Raw genomic sequence first — 19,070 nt, 5'->3', positions numbered from 1 at the left:
ATTTCCTTTGAGTTTCTATGTGTATATTTGTTGAGAGATTTTATTAAAAGAAATGATTAGAGATTAAGATCATGTGTTCTTCTCTTCAAATTGTGAGACGGCAAATGCTAAAAACACCACAAATGTCAAGTGTGCTGCAGTATATGTGTTATCGATGAAACAGTGTCACTCATTCTAACAGACATACATGCAAAACATGCTGACCTCATATTACATAACATTTTTTATTATTTATTATTATTATTTTTATTTTTAATTATTATTTTTTGTGTGTGTGTGGTTTAATATTCAAGGACACTAGTAAATATCACAATGTTTAAACAAGTTGTTTCGGTTACCCTCCGGTATGGCGAGATTTGAAAAACACATACCAAATGAAATTGAAACCAATATACAGGTTTATCAAGCACTACTTAAGATGAATTCACCGATCAACCTGTGGTACCTTCACATGGGTACTTCAGAACTAGTGGAGGTGGCAGAGAAGCAGACAACCTTTCTAGGTTGGAGCCGGTCTTTGGAGCACTTGTTGTTGTGATCAGGGATGAGTGGTTTAATGTGCATGTTGTGTCCGTGGTGCGCCTGCTTTGCCTCTGTCCACAGTGCTGAAGCATGTCGTCCTGTTTGGAACCTGGAGCAACACTGACAAGGATACAGGGGGTTTGACCTGACAATATGCAATTGTCAAGCTTTCACAGCATATTTATCTTCCCTCTTCCTCTGACTTTCTCTCTGCTTTGGACAGAACAGCCAGTTAGGCAGAAGGAAAGAACACTCCCAATTTCCCCATGTTTTGGTTAGAATAGAGAAATCATCCGAAATCATCTTTGTCACTGTCTTAAGGTGGCTTAAATACTTAAAAATAAGTAAATGAAAAGCAATCGGTCTTGCCTGTTAGAGTAACAATAGTGTGCTATTTCTAAAACCAAAAAGTTCTGACAATTATAGTAATCATGGCCTTACTTATCTACATATATCAAAGCCCCATCACCCACCCTAATCTATCCAGCTCTTGTACTATGAATGCTATACATTTCAGGGCAACAGGGTCTCTTGATTCAGTGTGGGTGAAATTAGAGAACATATGTCTGGTCCCTCTCCGCATGACATCACCTTGCTATCAGAACTGATCTGTTTGCCCGGGCTGCTCTCATGGGGTGGAACCATAGTCGCTTTCATTTCAAAACCCTCTACTCCCTCACTATTTTCTATGATCTGAATACCAGGATAGCCAACTGGTATAGATTCCTGTCTGCTTTGCTTTGTTTAAATTCAATTTAAATTGGTGAACACAAGTTATGCCATTAACTCCTTGGAGTGTTACAAATACATGTCTATGCTTACAATTTGCTGCAGGTTCTAGCTAAAATAAACACTAGTGGCAGTAAAACACCAACAACGTTTAGCACAAATTATGATTATAGGCAGATTCTACCAAAGACCTGATTAAATACATTTTAACATTTGGATCACATAACCAGCTCTGTGTGCATGGCTTCTCTGGTGTCATAAACTTGGTGCAGCATTGCACTTATGATATAAGAGATTTTGATAGTTTGATGGTATGATAGTTTTTATTTCATGTTTACTTTTGTTAACACTGCTGGTTAGGTTAAGGTGGTACAATAGAGCCTTAAATGTTTAGCGCCACTCACCAGAGAGTTTATTTCTGAAAAACAACCAAAACCTTACAATAATGGGGAAGACTGCTGATCTGACAGTTGTCCAGAAGACAATCATTGACACATTTCACAAGGAGGGTAAGCCACAAACATTCATTGCCAAAGAAGCTGTTCACAGAGTGCTGTATCCAAGCATTTTATCAGAAAGTTGAGTGGAAGGAAAAAGTGTGGAAGAAAAAGATGCACAACCAACCGAGAGAACCGCAGTCTTATGAGGATTGTCAAGCAAAATCGATTCAAGAATTTTAGAGAATTTCACAAGGAATGGACTGAGGCTGGGGTCAAGGCATCAAGAGGCACCACACACAGACGTGTCAAGGAATTTGGCTACAATTGTCATATTCCTCTTGTTAAGCCACTCCTGAACCACAGACATGGCGTCTTACCTGGGCTAAGGAGAAGAAGAACTGTGCTGTTGCCCAGTGGTCCAAAGTCCTATTTTCAGATGAGAGCAAGTTTTGTATTTCATTTGGAAACCAAGGTCCTAGAGCAGGGATAGGCAACTCCGGTCCTGGAGGGCCACTATCATGCAGAGTTTAGCTTCAGCCCTCATTAAAACTCACCTGCCTGTATCTATCTAGTAATCCCGAAAACACTGATTACCTTGTTCAGGTGTGTTTAATTAGGGTTGGAGCTAAACTCTGCAGGACAGTGGCCCTCCAGGACCGGAGTTGCCTATCCCTGTCCTAGAGTCTAGAGGAAGGGTGGAGAAGCTCATAGAACAAGTTGCTTAAGTCCAGTGTTAACTTTCTACAGTCTGTGATGATTTAAGGGTGCAATGTCATCTGCTGGTGTTGGTCCACTGTTATTTTTTGAAAACGTACTCGGTTACTAAACGTAACCTCGGTTCTCTCTAGAAGAGCGAACGAGTACTGCGTCTTAGCTAAGACGCTACGGGAAAAGTCTCTTTTCACGAAATACTGAAGCAAAAAATTATCCTTAATTTTGTATTTTTGTAAAGCGCATTTGCAGCAGTACACAGCCATAGGCGAGACGGCTCGTTCGCTCATTGGCTTGTTCTGCGGCAAATGCACAGCCTATCGAGCGCAGGCTGATGCAACATCAGACCAACAACATTCGCGACCTTCTTGCCACTTCCCGCCGAAACGGGTGTGGCCCAACCTATAAAAGGAGCTCGAAAAGGCTGACTCACCTGATTTATTTCATCGCCGAAGCAAACCAGAGTGAATCGTACGCACGGCAGAGAACGCAGTACTCGTTCACTCTTCTAGAGAGAACCGAGGTTACGTTTAGTAACCGAGTACATGCTCTTACGTGAGCTCTCTCGTACTGCGTCTTAGCTAAGACGCTACGGGAACCCAATGTAAAACGCTGTGTGCGCAGGGATCACACACCAATAAACCTGAAGCAACGCCCAGGATTTACAGTGCACAGTCACCTTAGGGACTCACAGAGAGTCCAGGACAGAAAAGGGAAAAAGCCCTCCGTCCCATATCTAGCAGCATCCGTAGATGCGGCAATATGACATCACACAGCCGAGGCAAGGCCTGACTAATGTGGCAATGCGGGTCTTACGCAATACTGCCCATATAACAGTCGGCAGCGTATAGCGCTCGTGAACTCAGAATTCCCCTCAGGGCCCTGATTCGACTATACCGACAGCAGCCTTGCTTGCAAGGCGGGAACCTCCAGGTTATAGAACCTGATAAATGTAGACGGCGAGGCCCAACCTGCCGCCATACATATATCCTGCAAGGAGATCCCAGTAGACCACGCCCACGACGAGGCGACGCCTCTTGTGGAGTGTGCTCTGACGTCCTGGAAGCGTAAGCTAACGCTATGGCGTCAACTATCCATCTGGATAGAGTCTGTCTCGAAACAGTCATTCCCTTGGAACGTCCACCGAACGAGACAAACAGCTGCTCCGTCTGCCGAAAGGCAGCAGAGCGAGACACATAAGCTCTTAAAACCCTGACAGGGCAAGGTCAGGTCCCACATAGGGACTGACGGAGGTCTGGGAGGATTCAGCCTCATAGCTCCTCTGAGGAACCGGATGACTAAATCGTTCCTTCCTATTGACTGACCGGACGCCGTTTCAGAAAACGCCGCGATGGCCGCCACATAAACTTTGAGCGTGGATGGGGCTCTGCCCTTATCCAACAGCTCCTGTAGGAAGGAGAGGACCTCCGTCACCTCACAACTAAGGGGTGAATAACCTCGAGCTGTGCCCCAGCTGGAGAACACCGACCACTGAGAGGCATACAGACGTCGTGTTGACGGAGCTCTAGCCTGACTGATGGTATTTAGCACTCCCACTGCGAGATCAGCGCGTAACCGTTGAGCGCCCACACATGGAGGGACCACAACTCCGGTTGAGGGTGCCAAATCGAGCCCCTGGCCTGCGAGAGGAGGTCCCTCCTCAACGGTACCGGCCACGGGGCGACATCTGCTAACTGCATCAAATCTGGGAACCATGGTTGGTTCTTCCAAAGAGGTGCTACAAGCAGTATTGAACATCTCGTTTCTCTTACCCGTTCTATCACCTGCGGAAGGAGGGAGACGGGAGGGAAAGCATAAAGCGGGCAGCACGGCCATCTCCGTGACAGCGCGCTTTCGTTCTTGGAAAAGAACGCGGGGCAGTGAGCGTTTTCGTGGGACGCGAAGAGGTCCACCTCCGCCCTGCCAAATCTCTCCCACAACAGCCGGACTGTTTGCGGGTGTAGAGACCATTCGCCCGTAGGAACATTGCCTCTGGACAGCCTGTCTGGACCCAAATTCTGCAGCCCAGGCACATGCACTGCTCTCAGCGAGCGCACGATGCGTTGAGCCCAAACCAGGAGGCGTTCCGTCAGCCTGAACAGGTTTCGAGACCCGAGACCGCCCTGGCGATTTATGTAGGACACCACGGACCTTTTGTCCGAACGGACTACGACGTGGTGATCCTTGATATGGGGACAAAAGCGCGTCAGCGCGTTCTCCACTGCCAGCATTTCCAGGCAGTTGATATGATGGAGCTTTTCTCGTTCTGACCATAGGCCAAAGGACGGTCTGCCTTCGAGCAGCGCTCCCCATCCCGAAGTGGAGGCGTCCGTCGACACCATCTTCACATTCGGGGAAGTCCCCAGGCTTACACCTGATCGGTACCAGCCGTTCGCTGTCCAAGGTGCTAGAGCCGTAACACAGCTCTGATCGACCTTGAAATGCAGCCGGCCAGACGCCCACGCTCTGCGCGGCACCCGAGCCTTCAGCCAGAACTGCAGGGGGCGCATGCGGAGCAGGCCCAGCTGCAGAGCCGGAGATGCTGAGGCCATGAGGCCCAGCATCTTTTGACAGTGTTTAAGCGACACGGTCGCGCCGCAGCTGAATGCCCATCACGCGCTGTGGTGACAGCCGCGCCGTCATGGAACATGAGTTCAGAACTATACCCAGAAACAGGATCGTCTGACTGGGGTTCAGCGAACTCTTTGCCCAATTGACACTGAGCCGAGCTTCTCGAGGTGATCGAGTAAAACGGCCCTGTGGTCCACGAGCTCCGCTCGTGATTGGGCCAGAACCAGCCAGTCGTCCAAATAATTCAGCACTCGTATGCCTCTGAGTCTGAGAGGAGCGAGCGCTGCATCCATGCACCTCGTAAACGTACGAGGAGCTACGGACAAGCCGAACGGCAGGACTGTAAACTGGTATGCCTGGCCCTCGAAGGCGAATCTCAAATATCGCCTGTGGTTTGACGCTATCTGTATTTGAAAATACGCGTCCTTCAGATCTATTGACATGAACCAGTCCCCTCTGCGAATCTGCGCGAGGAGCTTCCTGGTCGTGAGCATTTTGAAACTGCGTTTCATCAATGCCTTGTTCAGCTGTCTTAGATCCAGTATGGGCCTGAGACCCCCGTCTCTCTTGGGCACCAGAAAGTATCTGCTGTACAGCCCCCCTCGCTTTGAGCTTGAGACACAGGCTCTACAGCCCCTTTGCTCAACAGTTTTGATATTTCGGCCCAAAGTATGTGTGCTACTTCTGTTTTGACCGTAGTTTTGACGCGCACTGAAAAGCGCGGTGGGCGTCGAGAAAACTGTAGCGAGTAGCCTCTCTTTATAATGCCTAGCACCCAATCCAAAACCCCTGGAAGCGCTGACCATGCATCTGCATGAATGGCTAAGGGCTGGATGCGAAGCGTGCTCTGTTGACTCGGCGGCGCTCGAGTGTGCTGCGCATCTGAGGCGGGGAGCGAGCTGATCACAGCGGGCAGATCGCTCTTCCTCGACCCCGTCCCGGCGCTTAACCGACTGGGGGGAGGCTGAGCGGGTCCCGTGGGACTCGATATATATGTGAGTAACCGTGGGCTGCATGTGTGCACATTTACCACTTTCAACTCGCTGTCTGCCTGTGCAGAATGTACGTGCACGGGCCTCGTTTTTTTACAGAAACCCCGCGCCGTATGTGACATAGTGTATGTGGGCACTGGGAAGTGGGCACGTTTACTATGCGGCGCGCTCGACCGATCTGTGTCGATCTTATGTGCGCTAGCCCTGTGTGCAGGGCTGTGCTTACATGTGGAGATGGGCACTGAGTAGTGGGCATCGTCACTGCACTTATAGCATCATCGGCCGTGGCCGGATGAGTGTGCACGGGTTTCATTTTTACAGAAACCACATGACGCGTGTGACATAGTAATTGTGGGCACTGAGGGGTGGGCACGTTTACTATGCAGTGTGCGCAACCGACTTGAGTCGTCATTATGGGCGCAGGCCCTGTGTGCAGGGCTGTGCTTACATGTGGAGATGGGCACTGAGGAGTGGGCATCGTCACTACATTTATAGCACCATCGGCCGTGGCCGGAACACCAGAAAAAACACTCTTTTGAAACATCTGGGTAGCTGTGATAACGGCTTTTGTGTGCAGGCAAGCGGGCACTCGTGCAGGCTTGCGCATTGCAGAGGACACTGAGGCAGTCAGAACTCTTGGAACTGCAAAAGCGGCGCGCTTGGGTGAGAGCTCGGCCGCAGCGGAAATCGAACACCGGCGCTTTCCCAGCAGTGCTAGGATGCTTTGGGGCTTCTGGCTTCACCGCAATCCTCTGCCGCGGCTCCCGCGGCGCGGGGCGACGGCTTGAAGAGCGAGAACGGGGTCCCGAGCTGCGTTGCTGACGCTGTCGCGATGACGCAGCAGGAGGCGGTCGGCGTGACTGAGAGCTCTGTGGGGCGGTCTAGAGCGGCTAGCTGCAGAACTGGAGCGCTTCAGCAAGAAGTGCTTGAACGCCTGCAAAGCTTTCTGGTCCTCGGCGAATCTCTCCACAAACTCGTTGACGGAGGATCCGAAGAGGCCGGCAGGAGTTAGCGGCGCGTCAAGGAACGCAGGATCTCTCCCTCCGCGAGACAGATCGCTTCAGGTCCCATCTCATCCTGCTTGCGGAGGAGATCGCCCTGGAAAATCTGTAGCGTAGCCATGGTGTGTAGCGCAGACTGCCCAGCAGCAGAGAATATCCGTGCGAGCAGCGATGACGTCATGCGGCAGGCTTTGGGTGGCAATGCCGCCTTAGTCCGCCGTCCAGCAGAGGGCGGGCAAAGGTGCGCTGCTATAGCCTGTTCCACCGGCGGAAGTGACAGGTAGCCTCTGTTCTTAGCACCGTCCAGTGTGGAGAATGCTGGCGAAACAGATGAGCGGATTCTCGCCGAGAATGGAGCGTCCCAAGCTATCGCCACTTCTTCGTGAAGCTCAGGAAGAAAAGGGGCGAGCTTTGAGCTTGAGGAAGAGCGCTCATCCGGAAGATAGCTACCATCCAGCCGGGAATGTGAAGGGGGCGCTGGTGCAGACCACTCGAGGCCGAGGCTCGCCGCGGCCAGCGAGAGTACACGCATCAGCTCCTTATCGATATCCCCCCGTCTGCTGGGCCTCTGAGCAGCGGGCGCGAGATCCACGGAGCTCGCCCAACCCTCACTGCCCGAAGCAAGCAGAGAGCACGTGTCTTCTTCCTCCGACGCGGGCCTGAGATCCACTTCCTCAGATGACGCGTCGGCAAGCAGCGGACGCTGAACATCGAGAAGCGATGCAGGCTCGGCCGAGCTGGAGGCGGTTCTGGTAGGCGCTGCGAGCGGCGCTTCTTATGGCGCTGCGGCGCAGCGGATGATGCAGGCTTCGAGAAGGATGCCAGGCGAGTCCTCAGAGTCACCATAGGCATTAACTCGCAATGAGGGCATCCGCCGTCAGCGAGCGCTGCATGGTCCTCACCCAGACAGGAGACGCAGATGACGTGACGATCTCCTTCGCTGAGCGGGGCTCTGCACGAGCCGCACGAGGGCATCTTTAAAAAATTTTGTGAATGTGCGTCGCAGGGCGAACACACACAGGATATAACAGATAAAGGATGTAAAGGATATGGGCGCCGGATAGCGCAGCAGGAACGGCAGTGGAAGGCGGCGATGCCAGCAGCTTCAGAATGGCTCGTCCTGCTGATATGCTCTTTCAGACGGCGCTTGCTTCCTCCGTGATCCAGCGATGCGCGAGCTTCGCTGAAGAGATGAAAAATCAGGTGAGTCAGCCTTTTCGAGCTCCTTTTATAGGTTGGGCCACACCCGTTTCGGCGGGAAGTGGCAAGAAGGGCGCGAAGCCTGCGCTCGATAGGCTGTGCAGTTGCCGCAGAAAAAGCCAATGAGCGAACGAGCCGTCTCGCCTATGGCTGTGTACTGCTGCAAATGCGCTTTACAAAAATACAAAATTAAGGATAATTTTTTGCTTCAGTATTTCGTGAAAAGAGACTTTTCCCGTAGCGTCTTAGCTAAGACGCAGTACGAGAGAGCTCTCGTAAGAGAACCACAGTCACTGCACCCATTTACCAAGTCAAGAGGAAAATGAGAAACAAGAGACCAAAAAATGCAGATGAGCTGAAGGCCACTGTCAAAGAAACCTGGGCTTCCATTCCATCCCAGCAGTGCCACAAATTGATAACCTCCATGCTATGCCGAATTGAGGCAGAAATTAAAGCAAAAGGAGCCCCTACAAAGTATTGAGTACAAAGACTTAAACTACTTCAGTCTGTGTGCACTGAATTTATTTAAAGGGTTAGTTCACCCAGATAGCAAAATTATGTAATTAATAACTTACCCTCATGTCGTTCCAAACCCGTAAGACCTCCGTTTATCTTTGGAACACAGTTTAAGATATTTTAGATTTAGTCCGAGAGCTCTCAGTCCCTCCTTTGAAGCTGTGTGTACGGTATACTGTCCATGTCCAGAAAGGTAAGAAAAACATCATCAAAGTAGTCCATGTGACATCAGAGGGTCGGTTAGAATTTTTTGAAGCATCGAAAATACATTTTGGTCCAAAAATAGTAAAAACGACGACTTTATTCAGCATTGTCTTCTCTTCCGTGTCTGTTGTGTGAGAGAGTTCAAAACAAAGCAGTCTGGATATCCGGTTCGCGAACGAATCATTCAGTTCACCAAATCGAATTGAAACGTTTTAAACGGTTCGCATCTCTAATACGCATTAATCCACAAATGCCTTAAACTGTTAACTTTTTTAATGTGGCTGACACTCCCTCTGAGTTCAAACAAACCAATATCCTGGAGTAATGCATGCACTCAAACAGTACACTGACTGAACTGCTGTGAAGAGAGAACTGAAGATGAACACCGAGCCGAGCCAGATAGCGAACAATAGACTGACTCGTTCACGAGTGAAGAACCGGTTGCATCGGTTTTCGGATCACCAGTAGTTCTTTCGGACAGTTCGATTCAATAAACCGGTTGAAGAAAACGGTTCACCGGTTCTTTTGCGCTCGACATAATGGCGTCATTTGCGATGATTGCCCTTGATTCAAGCCTTCGGTTTACCCACGCTCATAACATTAGCACAGAATCAGTTCAGAATCAATCACCAAAAGAATCAGTTCGGTTCAGGCGCTCTGTGTGTCATTCTTCTTCACGCTGAATCACACATGTGCAGTATCATCAGCTCCTCGGTTCTCGAATCGGACGCGTCTGACAGAAACGGTTCTTGACCCATGAACGAGTCAGTCTGTTGTTCATTATCTGGCTCAGCTCGGTGTTCATCTTCAGTTCTCTCTTCACAGTAGTTCAGTCAGTGTACTGTTTGAGTAAATGAATTACTCTGGGATATTGGTTTGTTTGAACTCAGAGGGAGTATCAGCCACATTAAAAAAGTTAACAGCTTCATTTGTGGATTAATGCGTATTAGATATGTGAACCGTTTAAAACGATTCAGTTCGATTTGGTGAACCGAATGATTCGTTCGCGAACCGGATATCCAGACTGCTTTGTTTTGAACTCTCTCTCACAACAGACACGGAAGAGAAGACAATGCTGAATAAAGTCGTTGTTTTTGCTATTTTTAGACCAAAATGTATTTTCGATGCTTCAAAAAATTCTAACCGACCCTCTGATGTCACATGGACTACTTTGATGATGTTTTTCTTACCTTTCTGGACATGGACAGTATACCGTACACACAGCTTCAATGGAGGGACTGAGAGCTCTCGGACTAAATCTAAAATATCTTAAACTGTGTTCCAAAGATAAACGGAAGTCTTACGGGTTTGAAACAACATCAGGGTAAGTTATTAATTACATAATTTTGCTATCTGGCTGAACTAACCCTTTAAGTTTAACAATTTGAGTTGAATTACTGAAATTAATAAACTTTTCCACAACATTCTAATTTATTGAGATGCACCAGTACATGTTTTCACTTTGAATGTGTTGCAAAACATTGAAGAAGCAATTTGCTGAAATGTTGCCACAGGCATGTATTCCAGCGAGCCTGGTTTGAGCATCAAGCAGCTTCAGTGACTGTCAAATTTCAGGTTGAGCCTCTATGACACCAAGTTTTGCATCCTGTTTAACATTAGCTGAGTGATAATGCATCCTGCCTGACACCATTAGCATCGATCCGTTCAGCACCCCATCTGAAGTAACATACACTGAGTATGTTCAGACAGTTTCAAACGACTACTGTATGGTGGTTAACTAGTGCATTTACAGCTGTCTATAGACCCAATGTTATATTACTTTTATGTTTTTATGAATCGCATCACATAAATTGCTTTCATCATTTCACTTTAACTAGTTTACTCAACAGTTACTTTAAAGACAACACCTGATATCTGTAGGTGATCTGCACATGCTATATGTGTGTACTAGAAGTGTGTGCAGGCCTAACGTAAAGCAATATGCTTCTGATTTTCAGATGGAGCTAGATTAGGAAAGTTTGGTGAAGACACCTGCTCTTTGTCTTGGAAACTGTACTGTATAGTACGAAACTGATATTGTATATGATGAATGTATGTTTGTATGCTGTGTATTTTGTGGGTGGAGAAAGTGTTTTCTTTAGATGTTTTGTCAAAACAAGTAAATATTTTCATTTTTATCTTTAGAATCAATTACAAACCTCACCCACTTATTTTGAATGGTATATGCAACTGCCCTTTTCCCTCTTCTGTATATTTTTCTTATTCTCTGTTTCAAAAGTGTCCTCAGTGAACTACCATTTGTATGCGTTTTACTGCTTTTTCCACAAAAAAAAAAAAAAAAAAAAAATTTTTTTTTATGATTTCCATCCTACATGTCAGCTGTGATGCTATAACTTAATACACTACAAAGATGTTGGGCATCATAATCAGGGTTTTTCCAGTAAGCAACACAAGAAACAGTAATACAGAGTGGTAAGTCAGGAATGAGACTCCTCAGTGAGACTCTTTACTGGAAATAAGATGACTCATATGTGATGAATTTTCTTTGAGTTCTCCAGCGCTCTCTGGTCGGATACAGTTGGTTTGATCCATCTTGGTTTAATCCGCCATGGTCCAGATGTGTGACCCTGTGCTGTGACAGCATTTTAACAGCAGTGACAATAATATGCTGAGCCCACCTTTTCCGAGATAGATTTAATTACTATTTGACAAATATTGGCAGTGTTAGATACTGTGTAAACAGTGTTGTTTTTATAGTTAATAACACATATTCCAGAAGAGCCTTACCATAGGGTACATTGTGGCTACAAATATGTGTTTGAAGTGAAGGGGTCCCTGCGTGCGCTTCTGTGCTTGAATTTATTTATTTATGAATTTTTTTTTCATATCACAGTTTTATTTAAAGGAGTAGTCCAGTCTATGGTTTTCTTGTTACATGCTGAGACGTCCATCATTGCCTCAGGTTCAAGGGTGTTTGTGTGTGTATGTGTGTGTGTGTGTACATATTTTCATGTTTTACTGTATGTATGTGGGTTTATGGACAAGGGGTGTGACTGGCCCCCACCCCAGATGTGGTTGTTTTTTTAACCCCTCTTAGGTGCCCTCGAATGCTCACAGGGAAATGAAAGACCCTCATTTATTGTGAATATATGGCACACACACACGTGCTCTCTCACAGTCTTAAACAAACACACGTATACTTTAGGATCCTACACTGCTGCGACATACACTACCAGTAAAAAGTCTCAAACATTTGACTGAATTTGTGTTCCTCAATATCAAGATAATGATGCTTATCTCTAAATAATGAAACAGCTGTCAAGCATTCATGATAACTCAACACTCTCAGGAAAAAAAGGTACAAAAGCTGTCAATGGGGACATACCTTTTTAAAAGGTAGACATTTGTACATTATTTACCCCTAAATGGTGCATATTAAAGGTACAAACTAGTATCTGAAGTATTAATATTAGTATCTTTTGAAATTTTACCACCCCAGTGATAATTTTTTTTTTTACATTTCTTTTTCTAAAAGTGAAAGAGTAGAAAGTAGAAACAACAGGACACAAATACAATACAAGAAATTAAGTAAACAGTACTTTAATTCTTTTTTCAGTAAGTAGTTCTATTTACAGTAACAGTTGCATTCGATTAGGAAACTGAACTTTCAAATGTGAAAATAAAACACTTCAAAATCTAGATGTATAGATATAAATATACACAGTTAATTATTAAAGATAAAAATGTTATTCAGTCGAGCAGTGAGTGAATGTCATTCTTTTTTTTTTATTAAAATTAATGGTATTGATAATAGGTCGACATTATCAACAGCTTCGACAATGAAAATTGATGAATAATTGATCAAAGCCTACTGATTAATTGGTTAAAAATGGACAATTTGTAGAATAATAATGATTTGATGCCGCCCTAATAGATATCTGCAGGTATATTAGGCTGCTGTCAATTTAAGACCTAATCTTAAATCTGATCTAGAGCCATGCGCAGGACTGTTTTCTTAAACCCACACTTACCCGTACCCGCAATGTTTGTGCCCACTCCCGCCCGCTGCCACGTACTTGAGAAATGTACACAAATATGTATTCAGACTTAATATTCGTTCAAGTTAACATCAAGAATATCAGATTTTAAACATGATTGCATTTAAATAATATGAAGTAACCAATGCTAAACCAAAGCACCACACATGACAAAAACATTGGGTATTTTTTTTTTATTAGCATTATAAAACATTAACCATTAAAACAAAACCGCAACTAGTGGCACCTCAGTTTTTAAATGCAGGCTAGGCCTACTGCATACATGCACCAAACGATTAACTAGGAAATAACTTTTTCATTAAATAAATAAACACAGAGAACTTTGAACGCTTGATTTAATAGAACGCTAGATATAATTTTAACAAAATAAATATAAAACAAAATACAATGTTTTTTAAAAAATCTCAGAGATTTCACATTCACAATAGCATGCTTAACAGGCTATTGCAAAAAGAAGATAAATAAAACTATATATATATATATATATATATATATATATATATATATATAGCATATAGCATAGAGTCTAGTGGTAGTAGACTACTTAAACAAATGAATTTGATCACTGGTCCTTATTGCTTTGCTTACTCCATATTACTATGAAGGAAAAGTATATTGCTGACTGACTGAAGTCCCAGATTTGTGCATCTTTCTTCCAAGATCCACCCATACACACTGAATGCCCTCTCTGATGGCGCACTAGATGCGGGAATGCTCAAAATAAAATGTGTGAATTTTGAGAGGATGGGAAATCGCTCTTTCCCATTTTTTTTCAGTGACAAATGGGAATTGTTTCCAAATGTCTGACTTGCCTTGCTATGCTTTTGTCAAGTAAACAGCAGCTTTAATTTTCTTCTCAACTTTTTGTGTTGACTCCATTTCTACTACACACCATCGTTCCCCACGGGTCTCTCGCGAAATGTTCTGACTGCCCACTCCCGCCCGCAGCAAAGGTAAAACTGCCCGTTCCCATGAGATTTGCATTGCCCAAACCCAATGCAGCCCTCTACACTGATCCAATACACACTTCTTAAGTTAACTGAAGACATAACCAAATGTGTTTACAGTAATACTCACTAAGACAGGTATTTTGCCAATTGTATGTGTATATAAGCGTTCTGCCAGAAAAATTCATGAAAGACAAAGCATTTGGGATCACATGTTATCTGTGACATGGCTTTCTGCGCGCATGATTCAGATATGTGTCAATGCGAGAACACATTACATTCAAGGTTTATTTTGCATAACAGCACTTTTTAACATCAAGCATGTCCTGCACTTCACTTTATCATTTATGCATATTTCTTTAATATTTTATGCAGTATTGCGCTGCTCATATGTATTTAGATATTGAAATATACACAATATAGCAAACTCTCTATCGATAGACACTTTATATCATTGCCAGAATATACAGATATGTTATGCTAGTTTTGACAATTCTGTGTGGTAATATGGAAAATGATAGAAATTAAAGTGAGCAGGTGTGTCCAAATATTTTACTTTTGGTGGTGTACGAAAAGGAAGTTCAGTTTATAATAGCAGATTGGCTTACAGTTATTTATTATGCTGAGGTGTGTATTTAGCTTTTGGTTTAGACTGTGTGTCTGAGTGAGTGATTGTCTTTCTCTGTTTTGCAGATGACATTGAGCCCAGAGTTTTCTCCTTTGGCACAGAGAACAGAATATTCAGACTGACCCAGATGGAGTACAAGGGTAAAAGAGAGACTCACCTAGCGTCTGATGTTCTAGTCTAATGTGACGTGACAGGCGAGGACAATTTGAATGTGATCTATGACAAGGACATCTAAGAGATGTGTGGGGTTGTTGAGTAACTCAGGGTCTGTCTTCTGTGCTGTTATCCTGCTTTGGAGAGAGCTGATGCACATCCCTCATATATTTTATTTAGTAATATGCAGGGACATCAGGGGTTTTCAAACATACAGCCCTTTCTGGAAAATTACTAGAAAATTATGGTTTAGAAATCATTTGTAAACAGATAGAGATATACCAGTAAATCAGTTCTATCAATTTGTCCATTGCGCCACATCTTGCAGGTAAGCAGCATATTAAAACACATTTTGAGACTCTTCCTAATTATTAAAAATGCTGTTGTCCAGCATCTTGCATTTTTAAAGGTAAAAATGTGTTCTGTGTGAATGGCTCTGTCACTTGTAAATCAATAAAACATATCAGATTAGACAGAAACTAAAACACATATCTCATTCAGGGCATATGGTAAAAAAGGCTAAGTTAATTTTCAACAATTGACATCATAGTTTACTGCTATTGTATTTTGCTGCCTTTGTGTGAGTTGTATTTCAAATTCTGTGCAAACAGAATCCAAAATTTTACAGTAATTTACGGAGTTTGTAATTTAATGGACAAAATAAAAGGTCCCAGGACAGATCCCTGAGGTACTCCATGCCCCCTTTCCACTGTCAGTTTACTGCTACTGGTATGGTTGCTCCAAATGCTAAACAAAACTGGAGCTGTTAAAACTGGAAATGCCAAATGTCTAGTTGACAGACATCCTATTCTCGTGTTTGGCATGTTGAACATTGGCTTACAATATGTACTTAAAATTAAGAGTAAACTAAGACTATAATTTGCTGTGTTTGTTTGTAGTACCATACAGTAGTAAGTTATATCATTATTCAGAGTAGTTTGTAGTTCTCCCACTTTAATTTCACCTCTGGCAAAAGAACCAGCATTATTTCAGTGAAAAAGGTAAGAGTTTTTCAGGACAATTACATAGACCCATGACTTTACTAAATACTTACTGCCAATGTTGTTGTTATATTCCAAAGCAAGTACCCTGAACAGCAGTGTTGACTTGAAAGTAAACACTATAGTAACACACACTTAGGCAATTCTACATTAGAGAATCACATAATGTGGATGTTTTATATTCTCGAACAGTGTGATAATTTGGCTTTTCTTTTTAGATTTGCTTTTCCACATAGGAGATTATAGTTGCAAGTAGGTCATCCTTTGTCATAGCTGTATTACACAAATTTTATTCATATTTTTTTGACTGATTACTTTGAGTTAAATGTTTGTTATGTCTAAGATTTCTGCAAAGTAAATACACAGTCTTGTCTGCTCTGGCTCTGGCAGCAAGGGACAGACACGTGTCTGTTTTATCACTGCCTCAGAGGCAGAAGGGCTCATTTTCTGCCTCTGTATTCTATAAGTATTGTTGTGACAGCCCTAACTGACCAGGGGTCATTTCTTGTGCAACAATGTAACTGGCTGCTTAACTACCATAGTATAGTGCATTATTTTAGAATGTTTGGTTATTGTGCCTAAAAGCGAAATCTATTTAAAATCCACGTCATAATAACAAGAAACGTCTCGGTTATGTATGTGACATTACCTCAGTGACTGACGAATTGGGATTTCGCTAGAGCGATGAATCGCCTTCGAGTGTTAACAAAACAAGCCAATGAATGTTGGTGTGCAAGATTTGCATCATGTACCCCACCCTGCAGTGTGGGTATATAAGGAGAGTGCGAGCAGTCGCACATTCAGTTTTTCACTGAGGAGCTGAGACGGTGTGCCTCTGCCGTACAGCGTTCCCTCCTTCAGGGACATACGTAACCGAGACGTTCCTTTTCAGTTGGTCACATTCAACGTTACGTCAGTGACTGACGAATTGGGATCCATATGGAAAACTCCACTATTGTTGACACCCTCCAGTACCCTGCAAAAGCCGGCAAGTCCCCCAACACCAGTTGGGATGGAAGATAGGACAGGGCTTAGGCAGAGGTACCCGCCACTGCTGTTCCATAGAGTAGGAATTGGATAACACTGGGAAAGTATACCCAAGTAGGGTAACGCTACGGAACCACTTCCTGCACATGGGAGGTAACGTGGAAACTACACACATGGACTGGCCATAGGGCAGTGCTACATTTGGAAGTCCCTGTGGTAGACTCAGCCACCTGGGGTGAGATCACTATGCAGCAGAGACTGCAGAGAATCTCTGCCAGGGAAAGACACGGGCTTACCGTGAGGGAAGCCGTACCATGGAAGAATACACATGTGGGATCACCCAAAGGGGGAATCACTACACACGGGCACCTAGCCCAGCACAAGGGCTGACCGTGTGCATACACACAAGTGCTGGGCCTGGCATCTGGTGCTCCGCCACGCTTGACTGCCGAGAGTATGGGAGGAACTTCAACAGGGTTTACCAAGAGGGAAACTGAACTGAGAACAAACTTAAGCACAAGTATCCGGTCCGTAGAGGGGAATGACACAGCAAGCGTGATTGACACTGAGCCGGTCAAGAGGGTACCAGGTGAGGGTGCAGAGGGTTTAGCCTCCTTGCCCCCCTAAGGAACCTGATGACCAGGTTTTGCTTCCCAACGGACTTGTCGTCTACTGCACTGTGATGTGTGGCAATAACGGCAAGATATACTTTTAAGGGTGGTGGGAGACAGCCTTCGCTCCAGCCCCTCTCGCGGAAAAGAGAGCGCAACCGCGATCGAGCATTCTATGGGGGTCTTCCCAGCGGAAGAACACCAATCGATGAACTGGTTCCACTTCAGCGCGTAGGCGTGCCTCTCGGAGGGGGCTCTAGCTGAAGTGATGGTGTTTACTACTACTGAAGTAAACCACCTAGAACCTCCGCGTCCCGTCCAGAGACCATACATGGAGATTCCACAGGTCTGGGTGTGGGTGCCACAGTGTGCCCCCTTTCTGAGAAAGGAGATCCTTCCTCAGAGGAATACACCAAGGAGGGGCAATTGCGAGGAGCATCAGTTCTGGGAACCAAGTCCGACTGGGCCAATATGGCGCTACTAAGAGGACCTGCTCCTCTTCCTCCCTGACCTTGCACAGCGTCTGTGCGAGAAGGCTCACTGGAGGAAATGTACTCGGACAGGGAGTAGAACAGCTGGCAGTGGGACATGTCCAAAGAGGCAAACAGGTCTACCTGAGCGTCCCCGAAGTGTCTCTAGATCAGTTGGACTGTCTCGGGGTGGAGTTGCCATTCTCCCGGAAGGGCGGGCTGTCGTGAGAGCTCGTCAGCTGCACGATTGAGCTCGCCTGTGAACAGCACAAGGCGACCTCAGATACTTCTGACTCCAATTGAGGAGATGGCGAGCGAGTTGCAACATGCGGCAGGAGCGTAGACCGCCCTGGTGGTTGATGTATGCAATGGTCGCAGTGTTGTCCGTATGGACCAGTATGTGCTTGTTGCGTAGCCTCAATCTGAAGCGGTGCAAAGCAAGCCATACTGCCAGCAACTTGAGGCAATTGATATGCCACTGCAGGTGAGGCCCTGTCCAGGTGCCTGATGCAGCATGCCCGTTCCATCGGCACCCGTGTGGGAACCACACCACACCACATCGGCACCACACCCACGACCTTGGTGAAGACACGAGGCGACAGGGACAGCCTGAAGGAGAGGACCTTGTACTGATATGCCCGCCCCTCGAATGCGAAGAATCGAGAAATGAAATTAAGCTTCCTTCAGGTCAATTGCTGTGAACCAATCTCGTGGACTAACGCATTGAAAGATACATTTCTGTGTTAACCTCCTGAACTGGAGCTTGTGAAGGGCCCAGTTCAGAACGCACAGGTCCAGGATTGGCCTGTAACCCACCGCCTTTCTTGGGTACAATGAAGTATGGGCTGTAAAACCCTGACTTCATATCGGCTGGAGGGACCGGCTCTATTGTGTCCTTTGCCAGTAGGACGGTGATTTCCGCTCGCAAGACGGGAGCATCTTTGTCCAGCACAGAGGTGAACCGTATGCCCCTGAACTTGGGAGGACGCTGGGCGAACTGAATCGCATAGCCGGGTCTGACTGTTCTCGTGAGCCAGCGAGAAGGGGTGCTAGCCAGGCCCCCAGAGACTGAACAAGGTGAACCACCGATGTACCCGCGGTGGGGCAGCGAGGCGGAGCACAGGGACCCAACCCGGAAGGCACAGCATCCCAGAGTGGGGTCTGAGTGAGTGGTGCGACTCTTACCTGGCTCTGGGATTGGGCAGGGGACGTGTGAGAAGGTGGAGCATCCTCGAACTGGGCCCTGCTGCCCGCTGGTGAAAGGAGAGGGGGATGGGAGTGTAGAGGCTGCGCCTCGTGTACCTCCATCCTGGCCCTCTTGAGACCCAGAGAAAAACAAGAAACTGCTCTTTTATTGAATGTTTGGGT

The 19,070-nt window shown here is 45.8% G+C and overlaps 1 protein-coding gene across 2 annotated transcripts in view; it reads left to right on the top strand.

The window, feature by feature from the left end:
• LOC132145676 (transcription factor HIVEP3-like) overlaps window positions 1-19,070 on the top strand; it is a 49,600-nt gene that overhangs the window by 6,496 nt on the left and 24,034 nt on the right. For both annotated transcript variants that reach the window (XM_059556861.1, XM_059556859.1), the window contains exon 2: window positions 14,546-14,620. The gene's annotated coding sequence lies outside the window, so the exon portion shown is untranslated. The remainder of the gene's footprint in view (window positions 1-14,545; window positions 14,621-19,070) is intronic.

The sequence above is a fragment of the Carassius carassius genome, chromosome 8 (genome assembly GCF_963082965.1).
Source record: "Carassius carassius chromosome 8, fCarCar2.1, whole genome shotgun sequence".
Classification (NCBI taxonomy): domain Eukaryota; kingdom Metazoa; phylum Chordata; class Actinopteri; order Cypriniformes; family Cyprinidae; genus Carassius; species Carassius carassius.
The sequence above is the reverse complement of the archived record's forward strand: the minus strand, read 5'-3'. Positions and strand labels throughout refer to the sequence as shown.